The sequence below is a fragment of the Balaenoptera acutorostrata genome, chromosome 16 (assembly GCF_949987535.1).
Source record: "Balaenoptera acutorostrata chromosome 16, mBalAcu1.1, whole genome shotgun sequence".
Taxonomy (NCBI): Eukaryota; Metazoa; Chordata; class Mammalia; order Artiodactyla; family Balaenopteridae; genus Balaenoptera; species Balaenoptera acutorostrata.
In genome coordinates, this window is record NC_080079.1 from 66,488,537 (window position 1) to 66,502,341 (window position 13,805).

A 13,805-nucleotide genomic window follows, 5' to 3' on the forward strand; every position below is an offset into this window, starting at 1 on the left:
GTAGCTGTAGGGCATATTTGTCATTTAATTGACTTGAGGCAAAGAAGCTTAAAGGTTTTGCAATGTTTGAAACTCTCCCCTAAAATGAATAGTCCCACATCCTGTGCAACTTTCAAATATCTCACTGGACTTTCATGTAGGTCTTGTTTATAATTTTCTAAGCCTTGAAACTAATTCTGATTTTACTTATAAGCAAAGTATTTTTTGCACAGTTTTAATATACACTGAATTTTTCAGGAATGCAACCAATTGGGTATATTAAAGGAAGATTGTTCTTCTGCATTGTTCACCATTTCAGAAAAATCACATCACTATTTCAATGCTGCTTGTCGTATTAGAACTGCCAATACAGTACATCCTTATCAATCTATAGTTGTCGCTGTCACATTCCCAGTGATTCTATATGCATAAGGAGAAAAGTGACTCTTTTATTATGTGTTCCCATGTAAGTGTGCCAGAGTATTTGCATAATGAAATGCAAATATATAATTTATGTAAAATACATATAATATAGAAACAACATTTGTATATAAAATATATTTTTAAAGACTCAGTATAGTCAATGTGTAGAGTTAGTAAGTATGAATTTCATTTCAGGATGTTAAAAAAATACATTGGAAAATATTTTTTAATAAAGGGGGTGTAATTCTGATGGGTTTGAGGGCCATGTAAATTTATACAGGGAAAAGAAATGGTTCTCTTTAAGAAGCAATAAAATTCTGCAGAGACATGCCTCACTGAATTTCTCTGAATGAAATGACAGTCATTTCCTTCATTACATTTAAGTGAAATTTGCTTTAACATTTACACAACTAGAAAATCTACTATATTTGTTTTCTTAGAACCAAGAGACAATTTGTTTCAAAGGTAAATTTAACCTCAAACTCTTAGGAGGCCAAAAGTGATTCTGACTTTTAAATGATATCAATACTACCACACCCCTTTCTGAGTTCCTCTAGTTTTGGATGCTACATTACTTGTTTACATCATTTATAACTAGCTTTTGAGGTTAGAATCACAAATACAAGATAATTTCTTTAAAACTTTAAAAGGTGTATCAATTAAAAATGAAGTATGTTAATCCTTCAGAAGTAATATAATACATCTCTTGTTTAAATAATTTGAAATAAAAAGGCAGGTTCAATGACAGTAAATATTGATTTTGTTCTAGGTGTTCTGTGTCTCTGAAAATGATTTTGATTTTCAAAGCTGCAAGAGCAAGTTGTTTTTAGAACCATCAATACAAGATGCTCTGTTTTTTAAATATATTCAAGGGACTGATAGGGTAGTTAATTAACAAAAGAAATGTTACCCAGGAGGTCTGTGCTGGGAATTTTCATTAACAAGTTGAAAAAGAAGTAACAAAGTAATCAATGAACTAAAGCAGACATGATTGACTGTAATTACTGTGCTTGTTAAGGTTATTGACTAACAGCAAGATGAGCTGTCAGAGTTGAGGCATGGCACTCTGAGAAGATTAAATGAGAAAAATTAATGAGAAGAACATTCATTTTAGCCTTTCTGTTGTCACCAAGGCAATGAAGTTAACGTGTCAATTTTAGTAGTTTTGAAATAGTTAAATTGAGATTTTAAAATTTAGCATAAATACATTCTGACTAGCATTTAAATACTGTATTTGGGTTTACATAAAGTGAAATAGAGGGAGAGGGAGAAATTAGGTGATAAGTATATAAAGACAACAAGCAAGACAACTGTAGTTTGTATCAGGGTAACAGCTGTGAAGATGGAGAGGCAATGGATTTGAAGGATATTTGAGAAATAAAATTAATAGAATATTCTATTATGACTCTGACATCTTTCATTTCCGTATCAAGGCAAATATAACTGCCTCCAGGAAATTTTCCTGGATTACCCCCTCATTCTAGAGCTCTCTCTCATTCCTTTGAAATCCCATAGCTATTGATGCTTTATCTTGTATAGTTAATTTTCATATGCCATGCTGTTAAAGATACTGCCATTGCCCCTGGCTTTTATTCCAGTGGTGAAGACACAAAAAGTAAACATATAAGTAAATATGCAAGGTTGTGATAAGTGACTGGGGGCAGTGAGGTAAGGTAATCAGGTAATACTTCTCTGAGGGATTATATCAAGGATGGGAATGAGCCAGACATGTAAATAGCTGGGAGAAAATGATTTCAGGCAAAAGAACAGCAAGTGCAATGGCCCTAAGGGAATAAGCTTGGATGTTTTCTGAACAGGAAGTGTAATTGAAGTCAATGAACTAGGGGGAAGAGTGCTATGAGTCACGGTGGGAGAGGTTGACAGGAGCCAGATCATACAGGGCCTTATAGATTTGGTAAATAATTTGGATTTTGTGCTATGAGTTACAAGCCATTGGATGATTTTAAGCAGGAGAATAACATGAGCTAAACTGTATTCTGAAATATTTAGATGCTACGTAGAGAATGGATTGCAAATGCCTCAGAAGAGTTGGGGTAGGGGAGATAGAGACAAGTGGATGTATTCAAGATAACTTTTGGAAATAGAATTAATGGAAATTCCTGATGATTGTGAGGGAAAAGAATGAATGAAGGATGACTACTAGGTTTTGGCTTAAGGAACTAGGTGATGATACCAATTACTAGACTATGAGTGACAGAAATAGGGTTTTTCCCCCTCCATCCCTTAATTTTTAAAATTATTATTTTTTAATTGAGATATAATTGACCTACAACACTGTGTTAGTTCCAGGTACACAACATATTGATTTGATATTTCTATTATAAAATGATCACCATGAAAGAAATAGGTTTGAGAGGGAAAATCAAGAAGTCTTTTTTGGGACAAATTAAGTTTGAAATGCATATTTGTTATCCACATGGAGACAGCAGTTGGATATATGCCTCTGGGGCTCATGAGAGAGGTCTGGGTTTGGGATACAAGTTTGAGAATCATTAGCATGTGAAGGTGTGACTGGTTTATTGAGGGAACAAGTTTCCTCAATCCTTGCATTTCACCTTGCTCTGCTGCATCTCCCTTTCTCATTTCTAAATGATTCATTGGGTGGGTTCCATAATTTTCCTGCCATTTTCAGTTCTTTAAGACCTGCTTAGCCCAGTTTAAAACTCCTATATGATTCCAGTTTAAATCTCATCTCCTCCCTTTCCTCCAGCGCTGATGAGATGTCCTCTTGAGGGACTTGAAATGGGGAAGGGACAAGACTGACTTTTCTACCACTTTTACTGCTCTGGTATCTTTGAGAGGAGAAGAGTAGTTGGCCTAGTTCCTCTAATTTTTCAGATCCCCTAACTTTTCCTCTATTGTTGGGGCTAGGAGAGGGAATAGGAGAGGAAGAGCATAAAGCTCTTTTCTTAACTGATTTTTAGTAAGCCCTGGAGTGAGATGTCTGCCCTCAGATACTGGAAATTCCTTAGCGTGCAATGTACACAGATGGATCCTTTTTCTTCCATTTTGAGCCTTAGTTGCCAATCCTGAGCAACAAGAAAAATCCCACTCAGCATCCTATTAAAGATCTCATTTAAAGCCATAGGATTGAGTGATGTATTCCCTGAGGTAACAGTATGGATTTGGCCACGTGGAAGTTGTTGGTAGACTTAAAAATGGACCTTAGGGCGGTGGAGGTGATAGAAGTCACATGGAGTGGGTTGTGGAGTAAATGAGAAGTGAAAACATAGGGAAGGCAAGCAACTCATTAGGGAAGTATTGTGATGAAGGCGGCAGAGAACTTGGAGGAGCAGCTGGAGGGAGTGTAAGGTGAAGCTAATGGTTGTTTGTTGATATTTTTAATTTAGAGGTGGTGCCAATCATTAGAAGAGGGGTTATAATGTGGTACATGAGATGATAATGAAGGCGCAGAGCCCTTGAGAAGTGGGGAGAAGAAGGGATCCAGAACAGAAGAGGAGAGATTAGCTTTTGGTAGGAGCAAGGGTACAGCTTGAATTGTAATAGGAGAGAAGGCAGAGAAGATAGGGCTCGTGCTGGTGGTTTTGTAGATTTGATGATGAGAAGGTAAGGGACATTTCCCAGGATGGCTTCTGTTTTTGCGAATGAGGCAGGAGAGTTGATTAGTAGCTAATAACAGGGTGGGTGGGAAGGGAGAGTGGGAAACATCTTTTTGCTACAGTACACAAACCTTGAAATAGGGGCAGATTGATTTCGATTCACCTAAAACACCCAGCAAAGTGCTGGAACTATTTATCACATATTTTTGGAATAAAATAATTTTAATTATCACAAACTGAAAGTATTCTTTGCTTTAAATCTTATCTTAAAAAGGTGTTATAGCTGTTCAGAAAATTATATATTTTTTTAGGCCCCAACCTGAAATTGTGAATATTTTGAGGTGTAATGTATAGAATAAAATGGACTTATGGTTCATGCAAAAGCTACTTTCATTTTTTTAAGGGATTTTAATGAAAAGAAGAAACTGTATTCCCTTCTGATTAAAGAACTGATTGCACCCTGAAGGGCTTATTTTCCAGGAGGGATTGTTGATAGGGATATCAAATTGTTTTCTTTCAGGAGGCCTCCCTTCTGTGCCTCTAATCTAGCTAGCCCCTAAAACAGGGCTCTGCACCAAGGGGCTCCTCAGTACATGTGGTTGAATGAGTTTGTCTGGGACCAGCCCTGATACCTAGAGCCAAAGAACCCTTGATTACCTCGGGAGGATTTCTACAATGTCTCTGATTCATTCTTTTTTCTCTTTTTTTCTAGCTCCTCTATCCCTAACTTTTGTTTGCTTGCAAGAAGAATGTGAGCCAAAATTTTAAAGTTTCAAAAGTATAAAGAAAGGAAACAAGTAAATAGGGAAGGAGAATAAATACTGAACAAGACTGGGCAAGGTGACAAGATGGAATTACTGTGAAAATCTGGAAGGGGGCCAGGGTGCAAAATGCAGCGGCTGTGTAGTTTACAGGAACTATTTAGTGTTCAGCATGCTTCAGTGATCACCCGGAGAAAGCCAGATTTTTCCGGTTTTGTTTGCTACCCTATAGTTAGCTATGGAAATCTGACATAGGTGATCTGTGTTTTCTGTCAGCCAACCGATATAAATACAGAGGACTATGGGGCCTCTGCTCATCAAATCCGACGTGATTTGAATTGCTAGGAGGAGGACCTCTTGTGGCTATAGTGGGGAATACTTCAGCTAAAACTGCTCTTGGAGGCTGCAGACATTTTTATGAGGGAATTAAAAAAAACCCCAACTCTTTAGAGCTCTTTAAAATTGTATTTCATATATTTATAATATTCAGTTGGTTTGATAACACCAAATACTGTAATTGCATCTGTATTGCATCTCTGAGGAGTTCAATGTAATTTGAAGCACTTCAGATTTTATCCATTTAATTCGCATATCCCTTGAAAAGTAGATAGGAAGAATAGGGGTTTTCATCTCCATTTTGCAGATGGAAAGGAGAGGTACAGAGCAGGTAAATAATTTATTTGTGCCTTTAAAGTGGGGGCAGGCTGGCTCATAAATAGAATTTGGATATCTAATCTTGGGCTCAATTCAACAGTCTGTGTTTAGAAAACATTCAGTATTAAAGCTCTAAAACAAAAACTTCTATTTTGCAAGTGTCAAGTGATTTCTTTATTCAAGAAAAGATGGAGTGAGAGACATAAAACTTACTCTTTGTTTTCACTGTGAAAAGAGGCTGTTCCTAGATTCTCCAGGGGGAAAAAGCTGCTTTAAAAAAATCTGGAGAGGACAGTATGTTAGCAGCTAAGCATCTTTAGATAAATGTAATGTCAGTTATGCACATTTTAGAGGAAGCTACATAAAAATAGTTATTTCACAGATTTCCCTAGAAATCATATAAAATGAAACCTCTTTCATAATTGATTCTCTGACAATTTCCAGACCTTGCCTTTTCCTCTCAGCTCCCTCATGTTTGTTCTAAGAGTGCCTGTAGAACTAATAAATAAATGCCTTTAAAATTTTTTGAATTCAGTCTTTTAAGAACAGGAATGCCCAAACTCAAATGAGTAGTTCTGTTTTAGGGGCAGTTACCACCTGCAGTTTTTAGAAGCTATTGGAAGAAAGTCACAAAAGTGGTAATGCCTAAGGAAATATGGTACAAGTTCAAGTGGGGTGTCAAGGAATAGATGAAGTGATAAAGCTTAAGGCAGGGCTATGCAAGATTGTTCCAGTGAATGGTAAGATGTTGATGGAGAGGAGATTAAAAAAAAAAGAAGAGGAAATACGAAAAAGAATAGCCATAGAAAAAAGAAATTTTGTTGGAAAAATTTCTGGGTTTTTTTGGTGACTTTAATAATGGTTCCACCTGTGGAGTTTTTGGTAAATCTTCACTTTACGTTCTTTACTGACAATTATGTAGGTCCAAGTAAATCCCAGAAGCAGAGAGTGTGATGCTTGGTGCAAGGGTATGAGACAGGTAAGATTTCAGAGGAAAGACACTGTCTCAGATGTGACACATAATTCTGTGGTACTGAAGACACTGAATTTTACATAATTGATCTTTTGATCTGTGGATTTCCTGGACTATTCCTGCTTTATCATTTTTCACTCTTGATAATTCCAGCGTTCAGCTTTAATTAGATGTAAGAGGTCCTTATTTTGGAAAGGGACTAGAGAAATGCAGATATAACTTATTTAGAGCTTCCTGACAGCTTTGTTTGTAGATCTCTAGGCAAAGTATGTGTCTGGCCTTTTTCAACAAAGTATTTTCAGTAACAAGTTGTCAGTGAGGTCAGTGACTAGCAGTTCAGGATTAGATACCACCCACCCTGGTTTGTAACCTCCCCCTTCTTTCTCATCCTGGGTGAATGACGCTCAGCTGAAGTGACTGCCCCACTGTCACTGCCTCTCTATTTGGTACTCTGTAACTCTGTGACTAACCAAGAAGTCGTCTTTTTTTTTTTCTCCCCCAAACTCTTTTTGGAAAATTTCCTACAAGAGCTGAATTTTAAACACATTTACTTTATAGGAAGCAACAGAAAGGTAAGAGTCAAGTTGGTAAAAAGAGGAGCTGGACTTCAGTGCTTTTTTGTTTCTGCGTTGAAATTGCTCTGCCTTAGTTATATGGTGGAGGTTTAAAATGTGGGGTTTCTTTCTGAATTAAAGAATACATTATTATATAAAATGGGAATGTTTTGACTAGTTATGGTGAGAAATGTAGGCTTTCATGCTAAGTTTAAAGTTATAAATAACTTTCAAGCTAGTGCCAGGGGAAGCTAGTAGCCAAGGTCGTGCTTTGCATTCAGAGAGTTTCTGGCTATAAAAAACCGATTGGGATCCTGTGCAGGAAAAGATAAGATGTTGTCTGGATGCTTGTGCTTTGGCATGGGGCTGGGGCAAACTATTTGAAGGGATTTTACTTTCAACCCAAAGCTTGTTCCCAGTAAATGGGAGATTTTTAAAATGAGATAGTGGCAAAAGCCTTAATTTTTGAATTTAATGTTTGCCTTATATATTTGTTTTATAATTGGCAGTAACATTAAGAAGTTCAGGAATCTCTCAGAACTGTTTTTACCACCATTTATAATCAAATGAAAATCACACTGTATGAGATGAATATGGGAAGTAATAATGTAAAGAGAAGGTCACTATCTGATGGTGTCTGAGTGACTGCGAGCAATTGCTCTCAGTTGCACTGAGGACAGAACTGGGAGGAATAAGTACGAATGGAAACAAGAAGAAATTTAGGTTAGGTATCAGGAAGTTCATTAACTGTAGAGGTTTTGAGTCATGGATATGCACCACTGAGAAAGACAGTTGCAACATATCTGAAGATACAGGAGATCCAAAGATTTGCTTAAAACACACATGTGGGAAAAATAGGATTTCAGATTAGCCTTGGTCCTGGGTTTGTGGCTAGCTTTTTTAGACAGACTAAAATGTCAGCATATATGAGAAAAATTGTGATTTGGAGATGTGGATTATCAGTAGTCAAATTCGAATGGCATATTTGGATGGACTATTAGAATTTCGTTACCCACTATAAAGAATTACCTTAATAGTAGCATAGGACACATTTGTTAAATGGAGAAACCCAAAATGCCAAGAGCACATATACAGCGATTTCTATTTGTTGTGTCCTATACATGGTCTGTGTCTTCCTTCTTAACTGAGTAAAATATTGGGATTTTTATAGTAAAACTTATTTTCTTTTCATTATAAAAGTAATATGAGCTCATTGTATGAATTTTGAAAGCACAGAAAATTATCTGTAATCTCATTGATGCATTTTCTTTTAGTCTTTTTTCTCTGTACAGCTTTAAAATGAATTGCAGTAATACTGTAGATAAAATCTGGAATCTTGCTTTTTCATTTAAACTTTATGAAAATATTTTCCATATAATATTACCTAATCTACATAGATGTTATTTTAGATTGCTGTCTAACATTCTTCCAAGTGAATGGATATAATTTTTTTAATCATTGTTGAACATCTAGGTACTGTGGTGTGTGTGTGTGTGTGTGTGTGTGTGTGTGTGTATTTATTTATTTATTTTAAAGCTCATTTCTTTAAGCTCTGTTCTTAAATGTGGACTTGTCAGATTAGAGAACATTAGAGTTGAAGGCAAAGATTGTGATTTTTAAGAAGATGGGTTTTTACTGTTCTTCTTTTAAGGCTTTGTAAAATTCCTTATCTCCCAAATGAAATATTTATTGAGTGTCCATGAGATGCAAAACACAGTTATCAGGCACATAGATAGCAATATACTTAGGATTTGGAAGGACAGAATCTCCTCTACTTACAAAATTTCAACTTATGGACTTTCACAGGTATAAACAAAGTTACATGTTAAAAATTCTTCATCTCTCCCTGAAACCAACAGACAGTATTATTGACTGCTTACATTATTTTGGACTTTAGAATTTATAAATAACCTTCGTAGAGAATCATCTATATGTTGTTCTGATCTATATGAATTTTATGATCCAACTGTGGCAAAGAAATAGAATTAGGAAGAATAAATATTTTATAATAAAATTCTGTGGAAATTAGAATTATTTGGAGAAAATCTGTAGGCAGCAAAGTGGAAAGAAAAAGCATAGATGGTACATGCAAAAGCAGAGTTTCAGTTTTGGGATTTTCTGCTTAGGGAAACATGAGAATGGAATAAGGCATGGGTAGGGTGGGAGTTAGGGAAGATATGAAATTTTAATTCTGTTATTGGTATTGAATTTGGGAATTATGGTTGTAGAAATAGAATATATTGAAGTAAAAAAGCTAAGAAATTGGTGATAAATAAAACGATTTGATTTTTCGAGGTAGTGGCTGGTACAGAAATCAAAGTGGACAGAGTAGAGACATCAGTATTTGATGGGAGGTGAGGTAGAGGGTTGTGAATTCTTAAAGAATATATTCTTCCTGTATTAAAATTTTTTAAATTGTAGAATTTTATTTTTTCAGTGATATTTAGAGAAATGTCATAGGTATGGAAAGATGGGAGTTCCATTCTTTATTCACTCTGAACTTCTGCTTGCATGTTTCTATTTTTTCTTTGGAATAGAAGGGATTAAGACTTAAGTAGAGAAGTTGGCAGCCCAATATTGCCTGAAGAGAAACTATGTGCTTCGTAATGAAGACTTAAAAATAGTGTTTATTTATGGATCATTGGCTCATGGGAATGTTAGTCTAGAGACTCAAAAAGCATGATTTTCTAAATCTTGTTAGGATACTGGATTTTAAGTGACATGATATTGTGGGGTGGAACTCCTGAGTTTAGCCAAGTTGCACACCTAATGGAAAGTGACAGATAATGAGACTATAGAATTTTTGAAAATGAACATGACTATTAACTGTTACACCTGATTTTCACATGCTTAATTACTATTTTTAACTAAATTATTGCTGTCTGGGACACGGCTAGTAATCTGCTACCAATTTAATCACTAACTTCCAGGGTCTGAGAAGTGACTAAGTTCCTATGTGCAAAATTGTAAATTAGGTCAAATTTATTTGTCACTGCCACTGCCTCACCTCTTTTTCCTGCTTTTCATTATCCTAACTGGTATGCTTGTGCTGCCTCAGGCCCCTCCATTAACGGTGAAAAAGATTTGATGGAGAAGGCAATGTTTAGCACAAAGAAAGACCTTCAAGTACTGGAACTTGAAGACTTTAGACCCTATTTTGTATTAGCACCATTCAAAATGTGATCAACAGTTCTCAATCTGTTACTTGAAACAGATGAAAGGGACCATACAAGCATTTATCTTCCTTATTTATAGGCATATGGAGTAGAGAATTGGGATCGAGGTGTACAATTAACTAGATAATAAATGAATTACCAGGTCTCAGTTGATGTGGCTTCTGGAGGTAGTATCAGTGCAAAAAGGCCCTAGGTTAGCTCATTGAGAACACACAGAATGACTGAGAGGCAGGATTCCTCAAAGGGCTGCATTGGCTCTACTCCAACGTTGGCTTTGGATTATTTACTCTTTCTAGATGACTTGTGTACCAGATATTATTCTTAGTTCTGGGGATAGATACTAGTGAACCAAATTAAAGCCCTGCCCACATGGTGTTTCCTTTCTAGTGTTTGTGTTTTTGTGGATAGGGATGAAGAGAGAGTGAGAAATAAAACCTACCTCTCTGTGATTCTCCAGAAGTACCAGGGTCTGTCTTAGTCCAGAGCTGGAGCTCATAGATTATGTTTCCATGGAAATTTGCATGATTAACTAGCTTTTCTGTTAGAATCAGCAGTTCCTATTTTCCCAATATGCGGTACCAAAGGAATCCTAGTTTTAAGAATCAGATAATCTGTGATAGGCACTGCTGGTTGCCTATGCAATATCCATGCATTCTGCTCTTCTTGCTAATTTACAGAACGCTGATTTAGGTCAAGAAAAAAAGGCTTAATGCTATACATATTGATCTGCATCTTGCATCCCCACATTTTCCCTGAATTAGGACAGTTACGTTTAGTTAAGACAGATGCATAGCAATCCATGTAGACCTACCTCATTCTTTTCAGTGGATTCATGGTATCTTACTACTGTATGTGAAACAGGAGGGAAGGGAGCAGGGCACAACCTTTAAAAGAATGACATAGCCACAGGACACGACATAAACTGTTTAAAACCAACTAGGTCCAAGATGGTGGAGAATTTGACTTCCAGTGGACCTTGAGCCTCATTATACGCTCATTGTCATACATTAGCATGCTAAATGACACACCCACCAGCGCCATGCCAGTTCTGAGGCTAACCATAAAAGGTCAAAAAGCGGGCGGTAGCCCAATTCCTGGAAATACCCACGCCTTCCCCAAAACAGTTGGAATAATCCTCCCACTCATTATCCTATAAAATTACCCAGCGCATAAAAACTAACCATCCCATATTTTGGGGCCTCTTGCCTTCTGAGATGGCTCACACTCTGTCTGTGGAGTTGTTTCTCCCAAGGCTGTTCTTGCCTTTTGAGACAGACCACATTCTGTCTATGGAAGGTGTATCTCTCTAAATAAATTTGACTTACATATACAGTTGACCCTTGAACACATGGGTTGAATGGCACAGGTCCACTTAGAAGTGAATTTTTTTCAATAGTAAATACTATAGTATTACATGATCTGTGGTTGGTTGAATCTTCGGATGTGGAACTGCAGATATGGAGGAACCGTGGATATGAATAGTGGCTATAAACTATCTGTGGAGTTTTGACTGCTGGGAGGGTCAGTGCTCCTACTCTCCACGTTGTTCAAGGGTCAACTGTATTGTAAAATGATTATTGCAATAGGTTTAGTTAGCATGCATCATTTCATATAGATACAATAAAAAGAAAAGGGAAAAAAAGAAACCAAAGTTTTTTCCTTGTGATGAGAACTCTTAGGATTTACTCTCTTAATAACGTTCCTGCATATCATACAGCAGTGTTAACTATAATCATATGGTACATTACATCCCAAGTAGTTATGTATTTTATAACTGGAAGCTTGTTCCTTTTTTTCCACCTTCCTCCAATTCTCCTTTCACCCACCCCCATCTCTGGTAAGCACAAATATAATTTCTTTTTCCATGAGTTTAGTTTTTGTTTTGTTTTTAGATTCCACATATGAATGAGCTCATGCAATATTTTTCTTTCTCTGTCTGCCTTATTTCACCTGGCATAATGCCCTCAAGTTACATTCCTGTTGTTATAAATGATAGGACTTCCTCATTTTTTATGGCTGCATAATACTCCATTACACAGTACATAATAGACCACAACTTCTTTATCTATTCACCTACCGATGGACTCTTAAGTTGTTTCCATATTGTGGCTGTTGTTGAATAGTGCTGCTATGAACATGGGGGTGCAGGTATCTTTTTGAGTTAGTGTTTAGTCTCCTTTGGACGTATTCCCAGAAGTAGAATTGCTGGATTATATGGTAGTTCTGTTTATAATTTTTTATGGAACCTCCATACTGTTTTCTGCAGTGGCTGTACTAGTTTACAATCTCACCAAGACAGTGCACAGGGTTCCCTTTTCTCCACATCCTTGCCAACGCATGTTATCTCTTATCTTTTTGATTATGGCCAGTCTAACAGGTGTGAGGTGATATCTCATTGTGGTTTTTTTTTTTAATATTTTGTTTTTTTTTTGATGATGGAGTGGAGGGAACTTTAATTTTTATTTATTTATTTATTTATTTATTTACTTATTTATGGCTGTGTTGGGTCTTCGTTTCTGTGTGAGGGCTTTCTCTAGTTGCGGCAAGTGGGGGCCACTCTTCATTGCGGTGTGTGGGCCTCTCACTATCACGGCCTCTCTTGTTGCAGAGCACAGGCTCCAGACGCGTAGGCTCAGTAATTGTGGCTCACGGGCCTAGTTGCTCCGCGGCATGCGGGATCTTCCCAGACCAGGGCTCAAACCCGTGTCCCCTGCATTGGCAGGCAGATTCTCAACCGCTGTGCCACCAGGGAAGCCCTCATTGTGGTTTTGATTTGCATTTCCCTAATGACTAGTGATGTTGAGCATCTTTTTATGTACCTGTTGGCCATTTGTATATAGTCTTCAGAAAAATGTGTATTTAGGTCTTTTGCCCATTTTTAATTGGGTTATTTGTTTTTTTGCTATTGAGTTGAATGAGTTCTTTATTTATTTTGGATATTAACCCCTTATTGAATGTATGATTTGCAAGTATTTTTTTCCCATTCTGTAGGTTATGTTTTCACTTTGTTGATTGTTTATTTTGCTGTGCAGAAGCTTTTTAGTTTGCTGTAGTTCCATTTGTTTATTTTTAAAATTAATTAATTATTTAGTTGTGTTGTGTCTTATTTGTGGCACGTGGGCTCTTTAGTTGCAGCTCATGGGCTTCTTAGTTGTGGCATGTGGGCTCCTTAGTTGTGGCATGCGAACTCTTAGTTGCAGCATGCATGTGAGATCTAGTTCCCTTACCAGGGATTGAAACCGGGTGCCCTGCATTGGGAGCACAGAGTCTTAACCATTGCGCCACCAGGGAAGTTCCCCATTTGTTTATTTTTGCTTTTGTTTCCCTTGCCTGAGGGGACACATCCAAAAAAATATTACTAAGACTGACGTCAGGGCTTCCCTGGTGGCGCAGTGGTTGAGAATCTGCCTGCTAATGCAGGGGACACGGGTTCGAGCCCTGGTCTGGGAAGATCCCACGTGCCGCGGAGCAACTGGGCCCGTGAGCCACAACTGCTGAGCTTGCGCGTCTGGAGCCTGTGCCCCGCAGCGGGAGGGGCCGTGATGGCGAGAGGCCCGCGCACCGCGATGAAGAGTGGCCCCCGCTTGCCGCAACTGGAGAAAGCCCTCACACGAAACAAAGACCCAACACAGCTAAATAAATAAATAAATAAATAAATAAATAAAGTAGCTATTAATTAAAAAAAAAAGTGATAACTCTTGGGA

General features: G+C 37.2%; 1 protein-coding gene across 2 annotated transcripts in view; it reads left to right on the forward strand.

Moving 5' to 3' along the window:
* CTNNA3 (catenin alpha 3) overlaps positions 1–13,805 on the forward strand; it is a 1,789,299-nt gene that overhangs the window by 37,238 nt on the left and 1,738,256 nt on the right. Inside the window, exon 1 of one of the 2 annotated variants that reach the window (XM_007167818.2) lies at positions 6,781–6,943. The exons of the other annotated variant lie outside the window; for it this stretch is intronic. The gene's annotated coding sequence lies outside the window, so the exon portion shown is untranslated. Of the gene's footprint in view, positions 1–6,780; positions 6,944–13,805 lie in introns of those variants that run through there. 2 annotated transcript variants of the gene reach the window in all.